This window comes from Cornus florida, unplaced genomic scaffold, assembly GCF_030987335.1.
Source record: "Cornus florida cultivar Cherokee Brave unplaced genomic scaffold, ASM3098733v1 CherokeeBrave_3.0.0_Hap2_Chr02, whole genome shotgun sequence".
Lineage (NCBI taxonomy): Eukaryota > Viridiplantae > Streptophyta > Magnoliopsida > Cornales > Cornaceae > Cornus > Cornus florida.
In genome coordinates, this window is record NW_026775572.1 from 106,033,833 (window position 1) to 106,040,127 (window position 6,295).

Below are 6,295 nucleotides of genomic sequence, written 5' to 3' on the forward strand. Positions count from 1 at the left end.
TCATGAGTTCTTCGTCTGCTCATGATCGAGTAGAGAGTATGGACTTTGAGGGCACTCCTTCTGCATCTCTCGTCCGCATTAGATCTCCACCCCCAAAATTCCCTGATTCTCGTGATATACTGTGAGAGGGGATGATTCCTTGCATCAAGTGGAGGAATCCACTTCCGGATTTGAGGAAGTATTTACCAAGGCTTAGAAGGATGTAATTTTGTCACTCCGTCGCCTCAAGTTCTCTATTGACTTTGTTGTGGAGGAGTTTGAGATTCTTGAGGGAGTGGAGATAAAAGAATATCCTTCTGATGTTGATTTTAGTTTCGGTGAGGCAATTGCCGAGGACGAGTTACTTTTATCTGTTGGTCACCTCCATGCCCTTCGTTTTCCCTCACATCCTTTCTATCATTTAGTTTTGAATAAATTGGGGATTGCGCCTCTTCAAGTAAACCCTAACTTTTTTAGATTAGTTTTCGCCCTCCTTGTTTACCGAAGGTTGGAAGGGATCGATCTGAATATAACTGATTTCTTGTTCAGTTACACAATTTGTAAGCATTAAACTAAGATAGATCGGTATTACCTTTCTTCGCCTCTTCAGAAGAGGTTATGTGCGGACCTCCTTATCTCTGAAAAGAGGTGGAAGAAGATGATGATTATTGTTCGAGGAAAATGGTTCGTGTCTCAATCCAAAGATCTCCCCATCTCTCGTAAGGTTGGGATTTTAGGTATAGAGAGACTCTCCTCTTTCCACCTGGAGTTTTTTTGTTGTTTTTCATGCCAAGTTTTGCTTTTTCGTCATATTTATGATTTTCTTGGTGTTTTTTCAGCATCATTTCTGTCCTTAGTGACTAAGAAGAGGCTTACTTTTCTCCAAGAAAAGGTTTGGAAGAACCCTCCGTCTGTCGAGGTCCTTCTTTCTTCAACTCACCTTCAAGAACTTACGTCCAATGCCTTACCAGTTAATCTCATGGATTTATCCTTTCCTTCTTTTCATGACTTAGCTTTGACTGATGAAGAAAAGGGGAGGGTTGAAGAGCTCCAAAAGAAAGCTGCGGAGGAGGAGCCCTTAGCGGTTGTCCGCTCCACAAAGCGAGACAAAGAGGTTAAAGAGGCTCCTTTGAGGAAAATGCAAAGGAAAAATTCTTCCTCAATCGTCAAAGGCAAATGTGTTGATCTTGGCAAGGGGAAGGGAAAAGAGCCTGAAGATGTTGGCGCTAAAGAAAAAGTTCGAGCTCATGTTATGGCCAACGCGGGAGAATCCTAGAGGCTGTTTTTTATTAAGGTTTGAAAAATCCTTTACTCTGGTGATTCTACAGTGTATGGCCAACGTGGGAGAATCCTGGAGGCTGTTTTTTTTTAAGGATGAGGAGCTGATTGGGAAGATGGGCTTGGGGAAACTTCTTCCCTGCACCAGTGTGAGCCATGGAGGTTCATTCTTTCCTCTTCTTTCTTTATTTTGAGTATTATGATCTTTCTTCATTCTGCCAACCTTTTATTCAACCTTAATTATCTTCGCAGCGTCTATTTCATACTATGGCTCTGTGTGCTACTGCTGAAGCGTAGTCTCTTTCCATTCAAAAGATAGAAAAATATCTTGCAGCTGTAGTGAAGGAGGCCACCAATGGAAAGACTAACCTCAAGATATGCTCTGAAGTCAGGGACGTATACAAGAGGTAGCTTTTGGCTTCCCAAAGAAGGGTGCAGGAGCTGGAAGCCGAAAATCAACGATGGAGAGAGTCTGTCTTGACATGCATAACTGCTGGGAAGTAAATGCAGGAGTGTTAATTCAGAATCGTGCGCTTATCCAGCGCTAAGGCTTCCAGATCTGGCTTCATCCAGGGTTCTGGAGATAAAAAGAGGACTCTGGAGTCCTTTGACAAAGATATGGGGATCTCATTCCCTTATGTGGACGGTCTGAAGGCTTAGGAGGCCGAGGTGCTGTTTTTGAGATGGTGAAGGGTAATCAACCAGGCCTTCAAGCTCTTAGTTCATCAGCTGCTCTGGCCAATGCCCCGGGCCATAATGTTGTTGTTTTTCCCCTCACTCCTTTTGATCCCAAGAAAAAGTGAATTTGCTCTTGAGTTTTTGTAACTTCTAAGTGGACGGATTCTCTTATTTTGAACAATATATATAATTTTTCTGTTTTGAATCTATGTGTGTGGTGTGATTCTCTTGTCTTGTTTATCCTTAATATTCTTCTATGTCATAGAAAAATTCTTTGTTTTTGTTGCCTTCGGATTCTTTGAGGTCTAAGGTTATTTTTTATTTCTTGGCATTCTTCTGTGCCTGGGAGGAAATCCTTGTTTTTGTCGCCTTTAGACTCTTTGAGGTCTGAGGTATTTTTTAATCCTCAGCATTCTTCTATGCCTTAGATGAAATCCTTATTTTGCCGCCTTCAGACTCTGTAAGGTACGAGGCTATTTTTTATTCCTTGGCATTCTTTTATACCTTAGAGGAAATTTTTTGTTTTTGTTACCTTCAGACTCTTTGAGGTCCGAGGCTATTTTTATTCCTCGGCATTCTTCTATGCCTTGGAGGAAATTTTTATTTTTGCTGCCTTCGGACTCTTTGAGGTCCGAGGCTATTTTTTATTCCTCGGCATTCTTCTATGCCTTAAAGGAAGTTATTTGTTTTGGTTACCTTCGGACTCTTTGAGGTCCTAGGTTATTTTTATTCCTAGGCACTATTCTATGAGGAAATTTTTGTTTTTGCTGCCTTCGAACTCTTTGAGGTCCAAGGCTATTTTTTATTCCTCGGCATTCTTCTATGCCTAAAAGGAAATTCTTGTTTTTGCTGCCTTTGGACTCTTTGAGGTCCCAGGCATTTTGGGTCTGATAAAAACAAAAAAGGGGATTGAAAAAAAGAGTTTCCCATGATAAGTAGGTTACCAGCTGGACGGTCAACATGCCATCTGATGACTTCTTATCATGGTGACACTTTCTTGGCGCTAACCTATAATGAGGTACGGTTATATTAACCTCCCTTACATTTAATTTCTTTTCGATGTGGGACATAATGGGAGTGAATAAAACCCCTTTTTTTTTTTTTTTTTTTTTTTCACACTGGGCCTAGCTTACAAGGCTAATGTCTTGGGGGGCCTGTGACTTTTTAGGCCTCTTTTGAAAAAGATTGTTGTAAAGAGTGCCCATTGGCGGTAAGGCTTGGGCTTAGCTTTTGCTGGGCCGCCTTTAGTGCCAATGGGCTCTCCTTGCAACTTGCTTATACAATAAAGTATTTCTATATATAAAGGAGGTTTGGATATTTTTTTTGTCTTATGTGGAATAAAAAGGGAAGTACTATTTGTGTCCTACCTAGTACGAAAGGGAAGTCACATTTCCTATTCCTAATTCATGGTACTAATCTCATTTTTAGGGTACTAGTCCTTCCCTAGATTATGAAGGAAAATGTGACTTTTTTTTTTTTTTTGGGTGAGAATGACCCGTTACTTTTACTTCCTTTTGTAGCTATTTTTATGGGAAAATGACTATGTAGAAAGCAATTTTCGTCCCACATTGACTAAAAAGTAATGTGCATGTCAAATTACATGTGTTAGGGAGCGTCTTCTCTAGTGTAATGGGGACCTTCTGGTACATGGGATCTTAACGTGTATCCGACGCTCTCCATTTTTGTTAAATCGAATTTGTGAGACACATTCTATTTATGTCACATCATACCCGTATATGTGCGGACGTGAGCGTGTACTAAGCCGTAATAAAATTTTGTAGCATAATTTATTGAAAGGGCCCTTATTTTATTGAAGAAAACAACATGTATTGATCTATCACCCATACTTGGTGGTAGTACCTTTTGAGGTGATTGTGTTCCAAGGTCGTGCAAGTGCTCACCGTTGCCTTCGGCTAGCCTGTAGGCTCCTTTTCCCACTATTTCGGCAACCTTATAGGGTCCGGTCCAGTTGGACTGTAACTTCTTCACATGAGTTGTCTCTTGCTTTAGCGCCCAATCTGCCACTGCAAAACTCCTAGCTTGACCCGCTTGTTGTCATTATTTTACAGCTACTGCTGATACGAAGCGAGTTTTATTGCTGCGGTTTCTCCCCTCTCTCTCGCTGTGCCTCTGTCTATATAATTTTCAATGGTGCAATTGGGGAATGACTAGCGTTGCTTGCCCTGCACGAATAGTCCACAATCAGTGGTTCCGTTTTGTAATTCTTAAATATGAGACTCCTTCCATATCCTCAATTGTGTGATTGATAATTGCAAATCCTTCCTTATGGCCGGCTAAGGGTTGGACCGAGTTTTGGGCCCATCTTATTAGCTGGGCTTGGAAACTGAGGAAATATCCTTGGGCCTTCTAGGCACCACACCCCCCCCCCCCCCCCCCCCCCCCCCCCGCCCGCCAAACAGAAGGTAAATTGATTTCTCTTTTGCTTCTCAAAAATGATTTCCAAAAGCTAACAAATTAGAAGAAAGTTCTTTTATCTTGTGCGGTTTAGAAAAGCCCTTCTGGTTTGAAATACTTGACGATGATGATTTCAAATTATTCACAAGATACAAAAATTTTGGGGCAAATTGGAGTCCAAGAAGTGCTAACGCCAGGTTATCATATACACATCGTCCATGTATTTATTTTTTTCCCCAATATACATCGTCCATCCAAGTCCAGTATATGCTAGACATTCTATTCTACCTGTTCTGAGGCGACTCTCGTTGGGTGGATATTGTGCTTTGTGCAATTTTCATGTTCACTATTTTCAAATTGCTTAGCCAGCTTTCCAAGGTTTTTAAAAAGCGTCTATACAATTAGAAAATAGTGAGAATGAGATATGAACATCAACCTAAACTAACTCCAAGTTTTAAAGATGGTTTGAACATGTACAAACAAAATCTTTAAATGCCCTAATTAAAAAGAGTGACGCCATTCAGAGTTACCCTAAGAGAAGAGGAAGACTAAATTAAAGCTCACGACCTTAAATATAGCAAAATAGATACTATTATAACCTTAAATATAGCACAATAGAAACATAAGATTCATGTATCCCATCCCAAATAGTAGTGAAAAAAAAAAAAAAAACAAAACCTTTTCTTATTTTCCGGTTCGGTATCTTAACTTGATTTTCCTCTCCACATACCATCCATATCCATATCCTAATTAAAAAGAGGGACATCATTAAGAGTTACACTAGGAGAAGAGGAAGACCAAATTAAAGCGAGTAAAATTAGTAATTGCACGAGATTTGATTGTGACTATAACCTTAAATATAAGCAAAATAGATACTATCATAACCTTAAATATAACAGAATAGAAACATAGGATTCATGTATCCCATCCCAAATAGTAGTGAAAAAAAAATAAAAAAAAGCTCATATTATTTTCCGTTCAGTATCTTAACTCGATTTTCCTCTCCATATATCCATATCCATGTCCACCATTCTTGTATTCTTCTACTCCAATGATGGAGAAGAGTTGTGCTGTGTGTGTGTGTGTGTGTGTGAGAGAGAGAGAGAGAGAGAGAGTGGGTGGGAATCAACCTCCATTAAATGGCAGGACACTTCAAGCTTTCTTTTTTACCACCCTTTCAAAAATTGGTCAACCAATATGACAGCAGATAATTGCAGAAAGCGTAGTGTCACGCCCCGCCTATGGAGGTTGTGCCACGCAGGCGACACGCAGACGCTGAGGAGGACGCTGTATGGCAACTACATGGCAAGTGGAGTTTCTAGAGTCTTCCGGAGTAGTCTAGAGTTGTGTGGAAGATTCTAAATATGTGTAGTATATTCTAGAAATGTGTGGAAGGTTCTAGAATTCTCCAGAATTGTGTGGAGTAGTATGGAGGGTTCTAGAATGTTGTAGATATGTATGCAGATGTGTAGAAGGTGGAAGAAGATTCTAGAGAATCAATCTCCACCGTTGGTTAGAATGCATCCTAGCCATCCATTAGGGATGGGGATGCCTATAAATAGGAGTAGGACTTCATTTTGCAACCAACAAGTCCTGGAGTGAGTCTTGAGAGCCTTGTAGAGAGCTTGAGTGTTAGCCTTGTACAAAGCATTCTTTGAAGTAATAGAAGTGTTCTTTCCTTGCCAACTTAAGTGCCTTAGTGTGTGTGAGTGTGCAAGCCAAGTGAGGAGAGGGCGAGGGCAACTACAACACTAGTAAGCGCACGAGGGGAGTGTGTTGGCTAAGGTGTGCACAGGAGTTAGGCTGACCAAGAACTTGCGAGAGTGAAAGCAACGTCTTGGTGCCGCACGGGAGCAGCTAAAGTGGTGCTGAAACTCTAAGCCCGTGACAATAGGCTCTATAGCGTGCCCTTGGTCAGCTACACAATTTAACATTCCATCTTCTA